At 41.4% G+C, this 23092-nt stretch overlaps 1 protein-coding gene and 1 non-coding gene across 3 annotated transcripts in view; both read right to left on the bottom strand.

Moving 5' to 3' along the window:
- EFNA5 (ephrin A5) overlaps positions 1 to 23092 on the bottom strand; it is a 266647-nt gene that overhangs the window by 48390 nt on the left and 195165 nt on the right. The gene's annotated exons all lie outside the window — the stretch shown is intronic.
- On the bottom strand, positions 590 to 661 carry TRNAP-AGG (transfer RNA proline (anticodon AGG)). Its single transcript has one exon. It is a non-coding gene; the product is annotated as a tRNA-Pro (tRNA).

The following is a 23092-nucleotide window of genomic DNA, read 5'->3' on the forward strand; positions in this document are numbered from 1 at the left end:
GAGTAAGTTTACTAATGTACATTTCAAAGCCTGGACAGTGTAAACGTAAAAACAATGATGAATTGGAGCTCATAAAAGGTGTCTGTATAGTGTAGCCAAGGACAATCCAAAGAAAGGTTCAGGGTTAGATATTCTAAGACTATCCCAAATTATGCTCCCTGGCTACAAAGTAGCACTGAACCATTCTTTTCTGGCCTTACTGTGAAGACGTACATATATATGGCTAATATTATTGAGTGGTTCTTATATTACATTCATTACCTCAATTTAATCTCCATCTCAGTCCCACAGGACACTCTTAGTACCCCCGGATAAAGATGAGGAAATTGAGATTAAGAAGTCAAGCGACGTGCCCCATGTTACACGACTAGTAAAAGGTGGAGGCAGAATTCAGACTCAAGCAGTCTCACCTCAGAACTGAGATTTAATTACTAAAGTCAGGTTCTTAGGTCTGCTGTATATTCCCCCAGAGGGATGATTCTCATTTAAAAACTCTTTTCCTTCCAATTTTATTGAGATATAATTGACATATAGCACTGTATACATTTTTAGGGGAGGAGGTAATTAGGTTTTTATTTATTTATTTATATGGAGGCACTGGGGATTGAACCCAGGACCTTGTGCTTCCTAGGCACATACTCTACCACGAAGCTATCCCTCCCCATCAATTCTCATTTTTGGTGGGGTTTCAGTTCTCTCCTTCCTTCACTGATGCAACAAATATCTGCCAAGTCCAGGATCTGCTATGCTATGGCTTTATATATACTGCTGCATAAAATCCTTCTTGGGTAGTTATAATTAGTTTCATTTCATCAATGAGGAAATGACATTCAGAGAAATTGTTACCCTCTCAGTTCAACTGTTTTCCTACAGGAAATAAGCAGCAGAGTCAGGATTTTTAACCCCAGTCTGATATGATTCTGAAGCATATACTCTTTCCCCCTAACCATGATGGCTCAAAGCTTTCCCGGTTGTAATCCCCCCATCCTGTTTACAGTGATCTTCTAGGAAAGCCTGCTGCTGCAAGGGCTTCAGCCCTGCTCTCCTCCCCACTAGGGTGATCCAAAACTCCTGCCCAGAAAACTGAAGGGTGCATCAGCGTTTAGAAGAAGCCTCAGATCCCAGGGTTAGCTCCCTGACTCATGACCTTCATTCCAGACTTTCACGGGATAAAGAAGTACTGTTAGGCTCAGTAGCCATTCACATAAAAGGATTTTTTTACCATCAGGAAACTGCTTCCTGAACTTTAGCTCATATTAAGTGAGCAAATTCACCTCTAAGAAGAGTGATTCCACATGCCAATATTTACAAATGTCATGGGTAGCTCACCACTGCTTTACCACACTTGTCCATTTCTTGGGAAATGTTCTTGTAAATGTGTCCTCTTTATTCTTTATCTTTAATTCCGTCCATTCTCTCCATGGTTCTCTACCTCTCTGAAACCACTGCATATTATGAACTGTAAGAATTTCTGGCTGCATACCAACAAGCCAACAATAATTACAACACAATCTCTACTAAATTATCACAGTGGTTTACAATGTAAAAGCATGCATGGCTACCACACTTAGAAAAGTGACTGTGTTGGAGTAAAATGATTACTGCCTTGCCTGTGTTCTCACAATACAAGTCTCAAGTGCCAGGAAACACCTCATATGCATCGAGTGATGGCCCTTGTTCTCCACTGGGTTGCAACAGTTACTCAGGCCAATGTTCCACACAATATGTAATAGTCTATATATACTCTTTTATGGCAAGAACACACTGTATACATTTATCAACATTTGGCAGGAGACTGGTTCAGAATGTCATGTATATTATAAAAGGGTCATTTTAGTTGATTAAGAAGAATAAAATTCAGCACAGCAACTAGTTCTTTGTAATCAACACAACTACCCCAAATGAATTATACACTTGATTGTTTTTGATGACCCAGAGGCTCCCTGGAGGGTTGGATAAAAGGCACACTTCGGGGCTACTGATAGCAAAAGTGACAGCTGAAGGTGGGATGTGAGCTAGAAAGTCAACATGCAGACTGTGTGTGTGCCTCAGTCTTCAGTGTTGACCTCGTGACATTCCACAGCCAAATACCGTTTTTATTATAAATTTAAAACCATTATTAATATCTCTCTCTGTATTTCACCTGTCTGGATAAACTGAATCATGACTTGAGTCTCAGAATTCAAACGAAATAACAAGAACAGAAGTGAGGTTAAGAGTCAACAGTCTCTCTTCTCATTGAGTTATCAACAATGCACCCCCCTCCCCAAGTTTCTACTGAGATAGGAACCAAAATGTTGTTTCAAGATTAGAGTTAACCGGAACCAAAAGACTTTTCCCCTCCTAACTCAATACTTTATTTCCAAACTTGAGTCCCTCCACTGGGGACATCTAGTACTTGAATACTTCAGCCCTTCACCTCAAGCAGAAGTTCTCAACTCACTCCGACCTTGGCTCCTCTTTGCCAGGGCAAGGAGACATCACCTAGCCTTCTGTCTCAATGGATGGCTTTCATTTCATTGACCTTACTTCCTCCTCTACTGCCATATGGTCTTGGGTTGTGGACACTGACAGCTGGGAGGCTGAGGCCACAGGACACACAGGCAGTGCCTTGGATTTCAGGCTGCAGAGAAGCACCACCACCAGCACCATTAGCATCTTTGTCTGAGCTCATCTTTAGCCACTTTTCCCTGCAGTCTTCCTCCTCTCATTCCATCCTCATTGGCAAAAGCCAAAATGCATTTCATTTGAGTAGCTGGAAAAGGAAGGGTACGGTGCCTATTTAAATCGTTCTAAATTGGCCTTTAGCATATGTTGCTGGCACAGCAGAGAGCCTGCTTCCAGGGAAATATGTACTGAGGTATTTTATCAAGCAGTTCCTGAGTGAAATTTCTTCTCTCCATAAATATAGAAATTGCGTTACTGAAAGGAGACGGAGTAGTGATTAGAGGTTAGGAAGCTGTGAGACACTTTTATCCCCCTTTCATGTAATGTTTTAAAGGATTCAATAATGAAAATGTTATTTCTCATGAGCTGGATAGTTGATTATTACGTTTTAAATGTATTTTAATCTGTCAAAGAGGTGATTGTTTTAATATTCCTATTTGAACAGAACTACAGTGTCACTTCTTTAATTACAAGGCAACTTAATATATTACAGTCTGAAATTGAAATGGAAAAGAAGGATATGATTTATGGTCAAAGATTAAGCAAATTTATCAGCTCAGGGTTCCTCCCAAATTTTAAACTAAATCTAGAGTGAACATGTCTTGGCTGCACAGTCTTTCAATTCTATTATGGATTTAAAGGCTAATTTCGGAATATGATGTCTCTTTTTAACCAGAAGAATTTCTCATCTGTCCTGAAGGATGTAATGGGCCCAGCAACAGACAGGAGATTTGGTTTATAAATATGTTTTGTGAGGAGATGGGCAGGACGGCAGGCTCTGTTGCATAACACGTCTCTTCTTGTCTCCTGTTACTCCTTTCAGCACAGAATGCAAGCCTTATGGCTTTCGGATCCTAAATCTGAAGATGCTCTTTTTTTGGTTTTGTTTTTCTGCAGAGGTTAAAACAAGAAATACAAACAGCAAAGCAAACTTGGGGAAGATAGATCATATTAGCACTACTGGGGGCCGAAGAAAGATTTGTTTGGCGGATTTAAATGTTCCTTCTGTCTCACAGGCTGAAACGTGTCAACCTTTCAAATGTATGGCTAATTGAACTTCATTTTCAGTTCTGAGTCAATCAGAGTCATAGACAATTTTGCTGTTACCAGGCCAGTTGTTAAGGCTGAATGAGGTATCCCACAGAAGTGAAGATTTACAAGTTAAAAAAAAAATCTACCCAAAATGCACTGCAGAGAGGTTTTCTACATTTTCTTTCGCACTTGAAATGCTGTTAGGCTGCAGTGCACACTCTGACAAAATATTCAGAACCCAGAGTTGGTGCTCTGCGTACCCATTAATAAAAATTCCAATCAAGCTCTTATACATGCAAGCTGGAAGAAAGGAAATAAATGTTTTAGTAATTACAAATTCTGCAGCATGAGAGCCCTGCCTTAAATTCAGTAACTGTGGAAGCTGGGAGTAAGACATAATTTACTTGGCCAGATACTGAGAATTTATTTAGCATACTAGCCTGTCCTTTTTTATTTTCTGTGCGTGTGTGAGAGCATGTGCTTTAAAAGCAAGTGGTTTAAAATCCTCAATTAACACTAACTACTCATATCAAATAGATGGATAGACATCTCAAATAGCTTGCGCTTGTGGCTCTTCTAGTACAAGTCACATCAGGCTGAATGACTTTTTAGAACCAGTGTCTCCCAGGAGTAGTACCTGTTTTAAACACGAGGCCCACAAAAGGTTCTCTCCTCCAGTGTTTTAACTCATTTGCAGTTTATTTTATTAGCTTGACTGAGGAGCTCCAAAGGAAACAAAGCATTAAATTGGCAGGGCCTAAACAAGACTTTCCTTCAGGAAGGGACTGGGAGCTTTGGGTGACAGTCTAATTGCTTCTAAGCCCCCAAAGAGGCCTCGGGCATGGAATAAGAATGTGTCAACGTCAACAGGCTAAATCAGCCAAAGAATTAACCAGGCAGAGTGCGACAGACCCGACACAGCACAGACCACTGCAAACGGTTTTCAAAAAGGGATTAAAATAAAATAAAGAATTATCGCCTGGCAATCAGTGCGTCCTAACACAGGTCACTTCCATGACTCAAACCAGCCTCTTTCTTGACTCCTGCTGGCAAGGAGCTCCCCAACAAAGCTCTCCTCTGTGCCCTAAGTTCTCCAGATTTTTGCATCATGTCAAGCACAGGAGAAGAGCACCTGCCACATACACACACACAGATCCAAAAGCGGGCGTGGGAAATCAGTGAACAGGTTACCCAGCCACGGTCCTGGGAGAACAGGATTAAACAAATTAATTCCGTTCAGGGGATGTGGGAGTCAATCAAACAAACTGCCACCTGACAAACTGCTCACATACATCTAGCCCTTTGTATCCTGTGGGGATGGAGTCACCCAGCAGAATTCAGGCTATTCCCAGTTTCAAAATTAAGAATAGCCAAAGAGCTATGGTAAATGTCCTTCCTATTAACCAACTCACATAACGACTTCGTAGTTCTCGAGAACGGATGTACGAGCAGTAAAATGAATATTTGGTATTCTGGCTTGATGATAACCCATTGGAATCATTACCACATAGGTCTGAAATCTGGCCCTGACTTTCCCAAAACTGGGGTGGGGTGTCCGAGGTCTGTGTGGCATGGAACTAATCTCTACTAGTTTATTGTTAGACGAACAATAAGCTGGAAGAAAGGGTATCGCTACTGATGGGTTCCTGTTACGTTTGATCTTCGTGGACAAGGGGAAGCAAATGTCTGGCACCACGAGGGCACAGCAGTGACAGCAGGTTTCCTACAAGCTTTAGGACGGAAAGCAGACGTTGCTGCTGCTCCTGTGCAAACTGGCAGGCAGCAAGGCGTTACTTTTACTTGGTTTGGTTAGGGCCTTGTGAGCAGCTGCGATACAAATCTGGAACCAGGAATGAGGCCATGGTGAGAGGGCAGAGATCCGGAGTCGTGAGAAATGAGCTGGTGGGTGGAGTCATAGAACGTACTGAATTCATTCAAGGTAAATGCAAAGATATAGGCGAAAACTCAGACTGCACTGGGAGCGCATGACCGGCACTAGGGGTGTCACAGCATTTTTGCGTAGACCTCCGTCCCCCACACAGAGAGCTCCCCCGAGGTAGTGCGGGTCTGCGCATCGCTGCATCCCCGCCACGTGGCATGGTGTCTGCACACAGTGGTGACTTGAGAGACGTCCCAGAAGGGGAAGTGTAGCTGAAGGTAATTAGAAGCAATGCTTAAGAACAGAAAAACTGGGCAAAGCACCCAGTCATCTCCTTCTGTGTTCTGGGTCCCAGCATCCAATTTTTAGAAGAGCTAAATCATATTACAAACAAAGGTCAAGCTCAGGAAGCAAAATAATGGCAGACTGCAGAAAGGAAAATGATCATCAGGACTGTTGTTCCAGCAACGCTCGAAAATTATGCCTAGCCGAGTAGACAACTTAAGCACCTAAGGCAGAATGAAAGTTTCTCTCTTGTCATTAAGTCCTCTATTCAATTACCATTTATCGGGGTAATTAAACACTGGAAAGTGATGCCAGGCTAATTGTTAGATTATGATAATTACATGTCTTTGCTATGCTACAGCTGATCAAAATAAGATGTGGTCCCGTGCACTTAGTTGGAGCCACTCTGTAATCGTCAGACTTTCGGAGAGCGGTAGGCCATTTATTACTAATTCATTACAAATCAGGCGGAGAAGCTTATTATTTGTAATGCCTCTTTTCTCCCCTCTACACACAGTCTCCTGGAACAAGACTCCCAAAAGGTTAAGCATAAACTGCCGCCTCTCATTGGCCCATTTCCATCTCAATTACACAGCTGAGCAGCATTAGGTGCCTCTATTTGAGAGGGTTCATCAGACTGCTTCACAAAATCCTGCAACTGCCTATCACACTGGCAGGAACACCCAAGGCTCCCTTTCAGCCTCTGCCAACCACTGTTCTGCTCCGAGCTGTGTCCCAGCAACTGCAAGGTGGCAATCCCACGAATCTCTCGGTGCAGAGGCTCCCTTCTGCTCGGGTCAGGCCTAGACCAGGCTGGGATATGCCCAGGGTTTGCTCCAGTTCGTGGGACTCACGGGCAATACAGACTGTGCCCCTCCTGTCAGGACATCCAGCTTTGATTCCTCAAGCCAGGGTCACGAGAGGAAAGCAACTTTCTCATCACCTCCAAGCTACCAAATAGTCAGCCAAATCTTTGTAGAAAAAGGCCAGAACCCATCCTTTGTCCTTGGGCATTTTGGGGGGTTCTTGGGCATTTTGGGGGGTTCTAAATCTCCCCTTCCATCCCTCTACTGTTGGGAGGTGGGATGGCCAACAGGTATTTGCGATTCTTTACTTGGCTTTATCCTGGGACCTCTCACACTCTCCCTGGATACAATCATTAGAGTGTGTTTACATGGGCCACCGTTGGTGGATGAAGCAGAGTGTCAGGTGAAAGTTTACAAACTGCTACGAAGTTCATGTTACGATTCTCTATTTTAGGATTTTTTTTCTTCTATCATTTGGGGAGTGTTACAGACTGCCCCTCAATTCATATGCTGATGCCCCAACCCCCAGTGTGATGGTGTTGGAAGATAGATATGGAAGTAATTAAAGTTAAATGAGGTCATAAGGGTGTGCCCCTGATCCAATAGGATTAGTGTTCTTCAAGGAAGAGACAGCAGGAAGTGTGCCCTCTCCCTTCTCTCCCTTCACATGCCTCTGCAAGCCAGGAAGAGAGCTCTCACCAGGAACTGACCCTGCTGAACCTTGGGTTGGGACTTCTAGCCTCCAGAATTGTGAGAAAATAATTTTCTGTTGCTTAAGCCAACAAGCCTATGTTATTTTGTCACGGCAGTCTGAGCAGACTAATACAATCTAGAAGTTAATTAATGGTAGAGTTGGGGCTAGGTGCTACTGAATTACATCACTGCCAGGGACTTCAGAGATACAAAGAATTACCAAACAACAACAAGGCAGCAATGCCAGGAGGGAAGGGAGAAAGGGAGGGAAGAGAGAGGAGCTGAGTCACTATCGGCACCTCCACAAACGAGACCCTGCAGGGGGAGACCCTCAATACCCATCTGCTGTTCCGGGCAAGTGGCTGCTCTGAGGGGAGAAGGCACAGTGTATTCCTAAGTAAGGGTCGCTCCACCTCTGAGATTAACTCATGGCACCAGGAAAATGACTGTATTATCGCCCAGCAACTGGTTATCTCACTGTTTCAGCAAGGCTTTCGCCCAGAGACAGAATGAAGGGTGTTACAGAAAAGTCACACACTCCATTCTACCCTTCCTTGACCCTGGAAATTAAAACAGAATATGCCACCGCCTTTCAAAAACCAGATTAAGTGCATTCTGGGGACAAAACAGACCGTGAGGTACCCTCGTTAACACCAGAATCCATAAAACTGTCATTTTATGCACACATTTACTGGTGGCCTGTGGCTCAAGACTGGAGAGTCAGGAGCAAAGGTACTTGGGTTCATCACATAAAAATGGTTTTGCACTACTTAGTATTATTATTTCCTCCCCACACTCATTAAAAGGATATTCATTCATACAGCTGGATCCTCTATTTACTTTTATAGCCTGGACCACAGAAAGATATATGCAAGAATAATACAATCATAAAAAATAAGAAACTAATTGCTCCATCCCAAGGAAGCATAAGGGGGAGAAAGAAATAAACAATTCACCATTTATTTCTCAGGAATAAATCCAAGCACTTTAGGGGATTCTCAAGTGCTATAATCTCTCTGCCTACTTAAATGCTTGTCTGTTTCAGTGACAGAGAACAGAGTTGCCTTTTCCCCCTTCTCCTTTCATTTTAGTAAGCTCTACTTTCAGAATGTCTACCCTGGAAAAGAGCTGAAGTTCAAAGCAAACACACATGACCCTCCTCTTGAACTTTCAGAATTTTTGGTCCTGAGACAAGCTCTGCATGAGCCACTTGCGGGGACTGGAGATTTCTGGGGGCTGGTTAAGGCCAGGGCACAAAGATGATGAAATGAAAGCGAGATAACAGGCCCTCCAGGCTGGGTGACAACTCAGCACCCTGAGCCTTGAGAGGACAGGGTCACAACTGGCTTTCCTCAGCACTCAGTCATACAATCCCCAATCCCGAAGTTCCTTCCACATGCACAGGAACGTTTCATGTCCATTCCAACTGTTCAAGTTCGAGAGAGGGAGGCTGTGAGCTAACACTGAGTTATAAACTCAATGTTGAGGAGCCGGCATGTATGAAACCTACGGGAGCCTGATGAGCCCAAATGAGCCTGGAACTTAGCACAGAATCTGTATCTAGTCTAGACATAAATGTGGCTGTATCACACTGATCAATTTATTCACAAAATATGACAATTCATTTACTGATGTTTTAATTCAACATCTGGGCACCTACTCTGTCCAGGCCAAGTATTTAGTTAAAATCATAAGCCATTTGGTGTTTGAAAGGGAGCTTGGATTTTTCCCATTCTGCCAAATACAAAATATACCTTTCACCCTATCCCCAGGAAGTACAAGTGTAAGCAAACAGGGAATTCACTTTGGTAGAGTCTCAGATTTCCTGTCTCAGGCATACTGCAGCTGAGAAAAGATTCACAACAGCCGAAGCCTACCCAAAGACGCTTCAATGGATCCAATCGTTAACTGAACTAAACGTGCCGGTTACTATGGTTGTGTGGGCACGACTAGAGGAAGTAACATGTGACACGTGCTGGCCAGGCGGGCAGCCTGGAAGCACCGTCTGCGAGGCTGGCAAAGAGGACACGCCCCATCGGTGCTCCGTGCAGAGCTGGAGGAAGGCGGGTGGTGTCCAGGCTGCAGAAGCCCCTTTCCTTCTGCTCTTACCGGCAGCTGTGTTCGCCACATGATTGGGAGCTTACACACACCTCAACAGGGTTTTGAATCCTAAGGAGTCACAAGCCGTTCTAACCCACCGGAGAGAATGAACTGAAAAGCAGAAACTATGGGAAGTGTTTTTGGGTTTTTTTGGTTTAGTTTACATACATGTTCCTGGCGTGAAAGCTGAAGCAATCAACTTACCTATGCACAGCAGCACTTCCTGGCAGGGTATTACATTTAGCTTTGTTTATTTTTAAAGTCACGGTGGTGGCTTCAAGATATAATTAATAGCTGTGAAGATGTCAGAAATGTGTGGAAGTCTATAGAAATGTAAAATACTGCTATTCTCTGTTAGACAATTAGGACATTTAAAAATTCTTATCACACGTGAGGAGACTGTGTTGGTTCTAATGACTAGAAAAAATTTATAGGGCAACTCAAAATGAGACACATCACTCCCATTTTTCTTAATGGTAAATTGCAACCCAGCATCCCCAAGCACTCATTGAATTAAAAATGGAATTCTCAGCATTCTATTTGCAGCTAAGTATTTATGTATACTATTGAATCCCTGAACTCCCCTCACATAAAACTTTCTACTATTGGTTTTGACCCAACAACAACCACAACCAAATTACTAGAGTCAAGATTCACAGAATCCTAACTCACCAGTCCTTAAAGACACCATGCGGCTTGCCTTTGCAGTCCTAGATATCATGCGTGTTTACTTGTCTTAACCTACAGAAACTATAAAGTCCTCAGTGCACACAGCATGCCCGATACAGGCTTGTAAAGAAAGGGCCCCCAAGTCTTCCCTTGGGACTCGATATTCGATAATGATTTCACAAGAACCCTACTTCTGCATCAAGACTAGAGAACCATGCTGGTGGAAGGAACTTCGAGGCACCATCTCATCCAGCTGTTTCCTTTCAGGATTGTTAATTATCTAGTCTCTTACAAAAAAAAAATTTCCTGGGAGAATTTGAGTCTTAAATAGTAGCTCTTCTCTGGACCTGTGGATGCCACTCAAAATTCAGTGCATAAAGAAATTCTCTATCCAGGGGCATTCAGCTTTCCAGGGCTGTTTGGAGCATTTCCCTCACTCCCGCCCTATGAGAAAATTTGAGAGAAAAATAAAGGAAATTGAGCTTGTGTTTTCCTAGGAAAGTCAAGCTGATTGTATTATCGACTGTCTACTGCATTAGCAATTTCCAGCTGAATTACAAACTGTTTCCCTGCATTATATTGCTATTGTTCAATACCATTTTCATTGCCCTAATGAAACAAAGCTATATAATACAACCATAAAGTACTGATTACAGTTAACAACAATAATGGAAGAGACCTAAGGAAAGATCTATTTTTAAAATACGCAAAGAAAAAGATAAGAAATGCTGATACTCAGCAGACAGTTTTTTTTAAAACTCTTTTTGGTTTTCTGGATTGAGAGCAAAACAACACTGCCAAGTTAGTTCTTCTTTCTCTTCCAACAATACAGATGGTATTTTCCCTAAGATAACATGTCTACAAGGTTTCCCAAAAAGCAAAAGTTCTCCAGGTGCTGTAAAAAATAAATAAGTAAATGACAACAAATTTCACACATATCTTAAAAAGTGCCTACGTCACACCAGAGTATTCTCTAATATCATGAAAGAGGATATCCCACTTCTCCCTGTTTGTAAGCGAGCTCTTTGGAGAAGCACCAGGGTATTTCTCATTGGCTCATATTAAATCAACCGGCAGCACAAACAGGCAGGTCTCTGTGCTGGACTGAAGGTTGCCCAAGTGAGATGGCAAATTCATGGCTGAGATTTCTGCCTTTTAGCAAAGACCCTGAGGTTTCTTGGCAGCCTTTTATACACCCAGCTCCTTTCCCATAGGCAGAAGCAATAAACAAAAGAGGTGGATGGAATAGGAAAGAGAGAAAATTCCTAGGCACTGCTAACTGTTCAGACTAGAAAGAAGCTGTAGTGCAGACACTTGCTGCCCTCTGACTGTACCAGAGCTACCACAGCCCCCCCAATGCAGAGGATAACCAGTATAATGGGGAACAGAGCACACTGCTGTCACTCCCCAAGAATTTACAGAGTCGAGCTAGTGACGGTTAATGACATTTACTGGGTGGTGCCGCAGGGCAGATGATCTGTGACTGCCCAGGTCCTCGACACCAAGATGTTCGTCTCACAAATTCCTCCTGCCATATCCTTCGTGGATATGGCGTAAAGGTAGAGTTCACTGAAAATGTCTGAATGTCAGGATCAGACTAGCTCCTCCAGACAAACTCTGGTCTTGGAACAAACCTTCCTCTGGAGATCTCTGTGAGTGTTTATACTTCTCTGAGCAACACTGGGTAGTGTCATCCATGCAGACATAATGTGCTGAGTCTACATACTGTATCTGATACATTGATCTGATTTCAGTGGTTCAGAAAAGTCACCTCAGTGCTCAAAGTTCCTTGCATTTTCTACTTTCTGCACCCCTGAAAAAAGGTAACGATAAATCAGGGTGGTATCCATTAGACCTCTTTCAATAATGTGTATCGTCTGAAAGATGAAAGTGAACCCGCATGTATCTTTTCCTACTAGAGTGCTAATTTATGCAAGTTCATTTGCCTTTTGCGTCTATTGATTGGATCTTGTCTCCTCATCCCCCTGCACTCCATTAGATCCTCGCTGACTTAACAATAATGCAAAGCCAGACAAAATGTGTACTACAGATTTTGATATGCTCTTCCATCTACAGCCTATTTAAAAGTTTGCATAAGCAAGATGGTGGAGTAAGTAGAAATTACGGGTGACAGGAAAAAGTATTGCACTTCATCACATCAGAAAGGAAATCTCAGTGAAGATGAGAATACTTAATGGCTGAACCTCGCTTTTCGATTTCAAATAGTCATGTCAGAACGCTTGAGAAGAATCCTGTGCTTTAGGCACGCTGAAATTAAAATAGAAGCGCAATCTGAGATTACAGATTATAAAACCAGTCAGCACAGCTGCTACATGCAGGGCAGGAATGCCTCTCCTTTTCCAAATCCGCTTGGGTAAGACAGTCAAACTTGGAAGTAAAATAACCTTCGCTGTGAAAACTAGCAAAAGGGCTAAACCCCAGGAGAACAATTTTCAGCCTGGTTTGCTATTTATTTGCTCCCAGTCTCAAATAATGCTTTTGGTTAGTGCTTCATTCTAGAGGGAAAAAAAATGTATGTGTACGTATACATTGTCACATAGTTTTCAATATTTATTAGTCTAAGTGCTTTCTGTTTATAAGTTCAAGTAAACAAGTTTCATTTTAGTCTCGGGACTAATGATTAAAAAAAAAACCTTAAGTATGAAGTGATCCAAAAGCTGGTGATCCCAGGACAGTAAAGTACAAAACTTGCTCTTTTGAGATATGACTTTAAACCCTACAGAGTATTTTAATCAATTTTGTACAGAGCACTTATGTGCTTTATTGGAAGGTTTGTAACTATTTCTTGGTGGTTTTCACTTCACTAATTTACTTCTGTCCAAAAAGGCAGAAGGGAAATGTCAAAGTCCAGGGAGAATCCGCTGTCCTCCTCCTGCAGGAGGATTACTGGCAGCATGAATTTGACAACGGAGTCAAGTTGTGGATTCTGTGAACAGGAGGCTTCTCAGCTTATTGAGCATTCTAGAGCTGCTCAGGCAGGGATGTCGACAGGGGCAGAGCGACACCTGGCAGGCGTGGAGTTCAGCCCCCAGACCTCTCTAAGGATGGCTGCAGATCGTCCAAGATGTCCAGAAACACTAATAGGCATCTTCTGAACCACTGGGGAGGTGTCACTCATAAAAAGTGGAAATGAGAATGGAGAGAAAATTTCATTTCCAGTCCTCCCCGTGGCACCTGGCCTTTTCAGCACATATGGTTTGTAAAGTTTGCTAATGTCTGGTGGTTATCGAGGAAATCAGAGTTGATTAGAGGTGTTTCAGCTTGATCTTCACTTCCCAGACTTTGCAGGCACCCAACTGATAACTAAAAAGAGACAACTATTTTATCACTGGTGCCGGGCAGCACAGCAAAGAGGTCAAGAGAAAGGGACAGCGAGGCACCTGCTGAGCTTCCAGTCGGGGCTCTGCTACTACTAACTGAGTAACCTTGGCAAATTTCCCTCCTCTCCACACCTCGGGTTCCTCATCTGCAACACTGGAACAATAGTCACGCCTCATTCCTAGGACGTGTGTTAGGATTAAACAGAAAAATTAAATGAGCAAATGAGGCCTGACTGTAATGTGCTTAGACAGTGCTTGACAAACAGTACAGGTAAGACGACCATGTACACTGACACTGTTCACATAACCTGACCGCGACAGACAAAGACTTTTACTACTTTGAAAAATATCTTGAGCATCTCAAAGATTTTTAGAAAGGAAAAATTTTGATAGTTATTTCAACATCTCTTGAGGAGGCAGAGTATAAGTACAATAAATTTTTGTTTATGAAATAAGGAAACGTGATTTCTAAAAGAAACTTACAGAATGAGGTGGGGAGAACTGCTGACTCTTTGGTGGGACTGTGTCCACACAAAGACAACTCTGACTTGGAAGTACGTTGGATGTGAAAATACATGCAGGAAGGATGGGCCTGTTGCCTGTGTGGTGTGCTTTCTGGGACACAAAAGCCATCTTTAAACAAAACTACCTCCCCAAGAGGGAAGTTCAGTTCTTAAATGTATAAAGCATTACTTTGGGAGGAAAATTATACTCACCAGTTAATGCATTAACATGGTTTTCATTTCTCTGACTCATTAATACCTGTCACCTAGCACAGTTAAGACCCTGAGAGATGATGGGACACAGTGAGTAAATTTTGATGAGGAAGAGTTTACCGGGTTGGGAGAACCGAGCTCAGGAAAGGGGCACTGGACAGAACGACAGAGGTGTAGGGTGAGATACCAGAGAAATACTTGAGCCTTCCCAATTCTGTTGAGGTCAGCTCTATGGACCAAGTGTCATCACATTTCATTAGAATAAATAACATTCTCTACAAACAGGCCTATTTTCACTTAGACTTTAAAATTATCCTTCACTTCAGCAATGATATTAGATGGACTTCCATCCTTTCTTAATTTGATTGGCTTTTCACATATTTATGTCCTGTCTCTCTTTGTTCATTCATGCATTTATTCATTCGACACAAGCATATATGGATTGCCTCCTGTGGCTCAGCCATTGTTCTTGAAGGCAGATGAACAAAAATGAACCAAGACATACTCCTGCCCCAGAGAAACTGACAATCTAGTGGGAGAAACAGCCACACAAATAAATCACTGCAATCAAATGTGATACATGTTAGAAGAGAAATCTGTACCAAATGCTGTGGAAAATAGGAAACAGCAACGGACTTTGGAAGAGTGCAGGAAGACCTCTCAAAGGAGCCAGGTGTTGGAAGATGGACTGAATTATTCCAAGAGAAGGGGAGGAAGTGGGCTTTCCAGGCAAGAGTGACAGGTACAAACCCTAAGGCTGGAAAGCAAGGAGCTTGTTGAGAGGGTAAATGAGGCTACAGAGGGAGGTGAAAACTATTTTCAAAAAGGAGTTGGGCAGGCGATGAAGAACCAGTGAAGATTTTTAACACGGCTCAGGATGTGACTGGATACGTATTTAAAGGGATCCTTCTCTTCATCTTAGAGAAGACGGGCTGAGTGGGGAGAAAGCCTGGGAAGGATGATCACAGGCATCTGCTCCAACAGGCCAGGCAATCAAAGACACACAGACACCGAGGCTTCAGCAGAGGATTCCTTACTCCCCCGCACCTGACAATGAACAATTCGCTTACTCATCCATTCAGCCACTATCTGTAGAGGCCCTACTTTGTGCAAGATACTTTGTGATGTGGAAGCTACAACTTGAGTAGGACACGAACTCTTCACCTCAGCTTCTGTGTGAGGAGCTTCAAGGAGGGCATTTGTGAGATTAAAGAAAAAGACACGAATAAGAGAAGTTACAAAGAGGCAGAAACATCAGAAGAGGGTTAAAGTAATCCTCAACATTTGTTCATTATTTTTCAGTGCCCAAGAAGCACTGCGTGTGTTAAAAGTTCATGTGGAGTGGCTGAAAGAATGCTCAATGTGACGTTAAAAGACTAGGTTTAAATACTGTCTCTGCCTTAAATATGGTGTGAATTGCACAAGTCATTTAATCTCTCTGTAGTTCACCTTTTAAATAAATAAATGAAAAACTCAAAGTTCTAAAGGTTCTACAATGCTATTTCAGTTAGCACAGAGATCATGCAGAGGAGTTAGCACATATTCTGTGACTGAATTATTTCTGAAATTAAGTAAGACATAGAACACTAAGATTTCACCAGAATTCCACCCCTGGATTTCCATTTATTACATCCATTTCTGCGGCACAAGGAGCAGCTTTAACCAAACGCTCAAAGTTGAAATAGTGTCTAGTGTCTGGTATGGAAGAGGGGGATGGACCAAAATATGGCTAAAATCATGAAAAGGAGTCCACTCTTCCCCATAGAGAGTGGCAGAACTAGGGACCAGACAGAAATGTCATCAGTGATGAAAAGCTACAAGAGAAGCTGCAGCTCCAGTTTATCACATCATTTCCTCCCCCACCTGCTCTCAACCCAACCGAGGGCTGAAGCAGCACAAGAGGAAATGGCAAGCGTGATGAAGAGGAAAATCAGTGAGGTCATCCCTTAGAAATTTCCCCCCACGTATCTTCTAAACTGCTTCATAGGGTCTCTTTAACATCCAAAGTCCTTGAGGAGCTCTCCCGGTTCCAACGTCCCCGTTACAGGGATATAAATACATAATGTGCACTTAATCAAAATTGTTTTACACCTGTTCCCTCCCACTAAAAACGACGGGGAAAAAAATCACATCTGTATTACCCTCTCTGGACAGATAAAACTTCTTCTCTTCCAAAGCCTTTTGGAAGGTAATTAGGTGCCTTAAGTGCGGAGGTAATTCAAGACTTTTGTCTGTCTCCAAAACTGTTGACAATATGTGAAGCAGATGGAGGTCATTTCTTTTATTTCTCTAACTTTCCCTTTTGGCTCGCTGATGAAGGATATGCTGATATAAATGTTCAGTTGTTATGCATGGTAGATAGACCGGCAGGTCCCAAAGGTGAGGCAAATCATGTCCTTTCCAATGATCTGTTATTTTTGGCAATAAATTTGGGGTAATCATGACAGAAAGCCTTGAAATATTTTATATGCCTCAACTTTAGCATTAAGAGGGAGGAGGGGGGTTTATAAGAGGGGCCAGGATGTGCCAAACAAAAATGTTTCTTGGTCATTTTGATTCATTGAAACAGAATGGCTTTTAGAACACCCTGGGACCTTTGTACGTTTGGGTTCAGGATTCCAAAGACAAAGTTATCCGCTTCTCTGGGTGACATCAAAATCTTCACTTCCTAGAAAACTGATGCTATCAGCCTAATTGTGACTTGCTTTAAATTAAGTCCCAAGCCTTGAATTATGAAATGCCTTCTGCCATTCTCCTTCTTCCAAACTAGTTTTGCTGACTCAATCTTTTCTCCTCTTTTATGTTTTTAAATATGTTCAAAGCTATAACTCATACTTAACAGTCATGAGAGCCTGATGCCCAAAAGTATTGCTCAGTAACTCAAATGCTTTTCTGCTTTTGCCCCTTAAATTTTACTTATAATTGATAAACACATGAAACATCGAGCAAAATTAGAGGGCGAAGGGTGAAAGCCAGGGTGCTGGATGTATGTGGTTCATCTACTACATCTTCCAACAAAGTATTCATTATTTCATATGAACTGGACTCTGTTTTGTAAGAGACACTGCGGGTGTTTAGAATTCTAAAATTATATAGTATACTTGAGGTCAACCAAAGACCGCACAGGCCAATGAGGATATGAGAGTTTTGCTTACATATTGCACTCATAAGCCAGATTTGAAAAGACACAATGCTTTATCATTCATCACGTTTCTTAAGAGAACAAAGGTAATGAATCTGGAGGCTTTCCATTTTCTTTAGACAACCGCAGGTAACCGAGAACTGCATAGCCTTGGCATTTGATCCCTTGGGGTTAATCCCTTGGGAAGTGGAGTTTTCTTGACAACGCGTAGAGGATAACACTTCTCTACTGCATAGAAGCTGTAGATCTCACCAAGATGAAAAACCTTAAATGTAGTTTATTAGACTGTTAAAAGTTTATGACATCACTTCTCTATTCTCTGGCATTCATCAATAAACCTCCATTGATCTCTACAGGAATCCTACCGTAGCCTCTTATACAGTAATACCTATGTGCTCAAGCCTCAAAGACCCATTTACTTCACATGTGTAATTTGCCCACTTATTCCTGCTGAGATAATACTCCTGGTTTAATTGCCCATAGCGCAACTGGATAAATCAGCTACATTGGTTTGTATTAGCTATCTCGGCATATGTGTAGGAGAAAAAAACCATGCAAGATTGTTCAAGCTACAGACTGCAGCAACTAGGATAAAAATATGATTCGCCTAAACAAACAGACCCAAGAAATATTTCTAAACTTTGTGAAACAGAAAAAAAAAAAGCCTTAAAAATACACTTGGAGATATTCACTGTTTTGAGAAGTGGAGAGTAAATATTCTCAATACATGTCTATACATATAGATTTCTTTATATAGAGAGAGAGAATGAATGATGATGAATTAATTAATGAATAAATAAATGAAAGCTTGACTAAGTGAATAAATGCATAGAAAAATTAAATAAATTACCCAAGCCTCGTCCCATTTAAGAAATGTTGGACTTATGAAGCTGACATTTGCTTGGAAAATTTCAATCTATTTTCATTAAACGATCAGAACTATGAAAGAAAAATCTCGTCATATAAAACAAATTGTTCCTTACGTATTAAACTCTTAAAGAATCATTTTCTAACTGATATTCTGTTAGTGTCACCACTAAATATAAGAATTATAGGGCAATTACATTAGAAAACTCATAAACACACTTAAATGCACACACACAAAGACCTAACTCAAAGACATGAAATTAATATTTCAGTAAAACACCTTAAGCCTTCAAATAATTAAAAGGAACACTTGTCTGGTTCTCTCTTCCTCCTTTTAAAAAAAAAAAATATATATGAACGTTGCATCCTTGTATAAGAAAAATAAGCCACCACAATGTTTTAAGTACATCTCCATTTAATCTTCTGACTTCATTCTAAAGATACTTTACTTGTGAATGATAATATACTATTTAATCTGGAGATTGAAATAAATGATGTATTTCTGACTACAAAACCCTAGAACATATAGTTACATTCTAGACTGAGTTCTAAAATTGGCAAAATGTCCAACTAGAAGGACGTGAAGGTTATTTAAGACACATTAGATATTAAAGGAGTTGATAACAGGCATAGTTTTTGACTAGAAAACTTCTAGTATCTGGAAAATCAGACAATGACCAGATTATTATTATAAATAAATCTTACATTCAGAACAAGATTGACATTTGAAAATTTTGAAAGTGTATTATTGCCAAATGGGTTTTATGTCAGATTTAGGTAAGGCTTAAAATATGGTAGGTCTATTACATGTGGGACTCTATCTTGTGCACTATATGTATGTGTGTTTTACACAGGAATCAAACTCTGTAAATTGAATTCCATAAGTGCACAGTAAGTACAGAAAAGAATAGACACCTATTTATAGGTAACTGATTTCATGATTCTTAGAGCTCTTGATTAGGTAATTTCAAAATGGCACCAGCAATGAGGGCTGCCAAGCTTCCACTTTCGAAAATTTCAATACCTTATGGTCTCAATTTAAAAAAAAACAAGAACTCACAAACTGAAGCAATTCCAGAGCTGAAAGGCAGACAGACCCTAACGGCAGCAGGTGAAGCAGGGCAGGTATTACTGAAATACTTGTTGATATGATTCAAGAGGGCTCAAGGCCATCTGACGCTAAGGGCCATCGCAGAAATCAGCAGAGGCCTAACCTGACTAACTGTCTCCCTTGATTGTGATGATTTTGATTAGAAGAATAATCAGCTCTCAGCAGCCTGTAGGCAAAAATGCCAATGGAGGGGTGTGTGTGCGCGTGTGTGAGAGGTGGATGCACAGATGAATAAGTGCAGATCACCATTAACTCACTCTTCAAACGTGAAAGGGATTCCAACATGAACAAAGCCAGTAATTCCCTTCATAATTAGCGTGAACATTTTCCTTCTGTCACTTTGCAATTGCCTTTGTACAAACTAAAGCAAATGCTGATATTCAGGCTTTCTAAAAGTAAAAATGTATTCCTATCTTGTCACTGAAATTCTGAAGACTGGAAACTGAAGTCATAAAATTCTATAACCCACTTTTTAGTAGTTATTTTTCAACAGTTTAGGTTAAATTCAATGAGAAATTGAAGATAAATGAAACTCTTTCCTTAACTGTTTCTACTTATTTTCACCTAAATATTGATGAAAATACATAAAAATGTAGCTTTATTTTTTAAATAAAGATTAGGAATATTTAATCACCCAAAATGCTACATTAAAGTCAGTTCAATTCATCATCTGAAGCCCTACTTTGTGATCTTCCCTTTCTTTCAATTTTAGATTAAAATGACTTCAGCTTCATGCAGAGAATCTTTCTTTTACTTAGACTGGTTATCTACTTCAACTACAATTCTATGTTCGTGATTTTTAAACCTCGAGATTTAGAAGTAGAAAACTTCCAGAAGTTATTAAGCTGTTGAAAGTGAAAATTTAGGACAATTCTGTAATACGCAAAGACTAACACTTTCAGTAGCCACCATGAATTTCAGGTCTGAAATTTTATTAGTATAAGAGTGTAAAATGTATTATGTTTATTTTTTTTTAATTTGCTCATCAATTTATCATGTTTAGTATATTTAGAGATGGGCAGGGATAGATTAAGGCAGAAAACATTCCAGGAAAAAACATTTTATAACTGTTTTGTAAGTATAACTTTTGCTTCTTAAACTGTCTTCCTGCTGTGGCTTCAAAAATCAGAGCCCGTGAGAGACGGTGAGTGTGAGAGAGAGAGAGAGCACACGAAGTGTTTAAGTCTGAAGAAGCTAAAACTAGGTTATTTTCAGCTCAAGTCCATGAAGAGAGGTAGGTTTATCTTCGGTTAAGTGTTTAAAGACATGTGATAACATTAAATGCGATTTCCATCTACCTGACGGGCTCGACAAAATCTCAAACCCTTGAGTGGTGCCTCCAAATGTAACTGTCAGTCAGCAGATGTCAAAACCTAATGTCTTGGCCGTGGCCTTACACAGCTGGTCCCTGTCAGTGTCAACAGGCTTTGCTGGATGTGGTGTCCTGGCAGGCAAGATGATTTATACACACAGACCCAAAGATCTCAGTGCTCCTTCGGAGGAGGCATTTCATCTGGTGTACTTGCCATCAACAAATGACTGACTGAAATTAAACAAAACCTTATATCCTGAAATGTGAGCAGTCTGCTCCTCCCCTTGCTCAGATCCTGAATATATTTAGTTAGCCGGGAAGTCACAAAAGACCCATGTCAACAGTCTATTAGTGAGACAGAAAAAAATGCACATTAAACACCTCCATGCTTTAGCCTCTGACCTCCTTAAGCTGGCACATTTTTTAAATTCTTTGTGGGATAAGCTCCTAACCAGCCACCCTGGGAACTCATGAATATGTGGTGTTCAAATCTGACCAACATTTTCCTTGAAAAGCTTTAACTGAGGGAAGACCCAACATACTATATATAAATATCAGAAGTGGACACTGCTTTTATCAGACAAATTACTTAAACACTATCAGATTAGGACAGAAAGCGCCTCACTGCCTTTAACCTACCTTGATTCCCTCTCGCTAGGACAACACACAGGCATGTAATGTAAGACGCCCCAAATGTCTCTCTCTCTTTGCTGTTAAAGCTCATCGTTGCAATGCCCGGTAATGGGTAATTCTCTCCACTTTACTCAGTGCTAATTATTCTTCTTCACAAGCATCGTAATGATCTGTAAAACTAACACTTTGGTCTGGTTAATATTAGCATATGTTCAGAACAACTTCAATGCACAGTTGCCTTGACTGGGTGAAGCCAAACTTCTGATTTTGAGTACTTCCTGCAGTGAAGTGCCCTCCACTGACGGGAAATGCTCCACACTCTGCCACTGTTTAACACAGTTTTAGCTTTGACAGACCCAAGTTGGAGACAGTAACTGTCCCTTTAACTTAGAACTCTTAATCGGAAAAGAATTAGGAAACTGGGGGCTGGCTACAGGTCCATATTCCACATGGAGAGGGCCCATTCAGAGCTCTGGGGTGGTGAGGGTGTGGTTAGGCTCCTAAAAGGAGGGGTCCATACATATCAGTCTCAGGTTAACTTCACCTACGCTAACTAGGGTGTGACATGTATTTTTATCCCAGGGCCCTGGGCCATTTCCCACGTATCTCTTTTCTAACATGCTGCAACTTGCTTAAGCGCTGAAGGAAGCACAAGTAAGTAATGATTGTTTAGGTAGCGTCATGGCAGTGCAAGTCAGCTCTTGAAGAAGCCAGCTGTTCCTGCACTGTCATCCATCGAAGCAGGCTTGCTTGAACATGCAAAGCAGTGGGTGACAGTGCTTTTCATCCAGGTAAAGGTGTAAAAAGTGGCAGGTGTAGCAGCCCAGTAAACAGAAGCAAAATCTTTTTAGCTCTTGCGAAGCCTCTAGAGAGCTGGAAAATATTCCATTTTAGGAAGAGACGTTCTGAAACCAAGCGCTGCTGCAACCGTGCCGGGGGTTGGGGTATTTGTCTGTATCAGTCGAGCAAGCCACGCTTGTCCCAGCAAATCATTCTGGCCTGGCTGTTGCTTTGGGTGGGGGCTGCCCCGTCACTGCTCTCGCCCACCTCCTGTCCAAGTGAGCTCCTCGGCTGTTCTAGCTTTCCACTCATTAATCATGGCCCTAAAAGAACTTGCTGTGGGCTTTTAAAATCCATTTCCTTTAAGGGCAGATGCTGTTTATATATTCAGAGAGCTTCTCAAGAATCTGCATGACCCAGGATGTCCATTTTGACTCTCTGTGCAGCCCTTGCCCACTGTTCCCTTCACCCTTATTGTGCTTTCCAGTCAGGGTGTTCCCTCTTGGTAAGTCACATGTTCTGCATTGATTTCCTCTTTGCCCAGGGTCAGCTGGGCCCACAAACTCACAGGCCCTCCAGTCAACCTACCAAGTGAACAGCCCCAGTGACCCACTCAACTCTGAAAACTTTGCCCCCGCCTTTTTTTTTAAAAAACAGATTTAAAAATTGTGTATATTCTGAATTCCAAATGCTACTGAAAGAAACCCAACTCTCATGATTTTTCCTGCTTTAACTTTCACACTGACCTGTTATGTCTCAAATCATCTTCTCCAGGAGAAAGTTCATATGCCACCTGGTACTGCACCCCACGGGGTGACAGAAAATGACCGGATAGTCTTTAGAGATAAAGGTACTTTACTTGACCTCTGACCCAATTAATTATATATTTAGCATGCAATTTAAATAAGTTATCTAGTTAACTCTAAAAAAAAAACCCACATACACACACATGCAACAGTTAACTGCTCTGAAAAGTAAAGTCTACCAAGTTTAAAAAAAAAACCCAGAGTGACTCAGCCACCTCACTCCCAAGCAGTAACTGTAGTCACTGCACATGTA

This window comes from Camelus dromedarius, chromosome 3 (genome assembly GCF_036321535.1).
Source record: "Camelus dromedarius isolate mCamDro1 chromosome 3, mCamDro1.pat, whole genome shotgun sequence".
In the NCBI taxonomy this organism is placed as follows: domain Eukaryota; kingdom Metazoa; phylum Chordata; class Mammalia; order Artiodactyla; family Camelidae; genus Camelus; species Camelus dromedarius.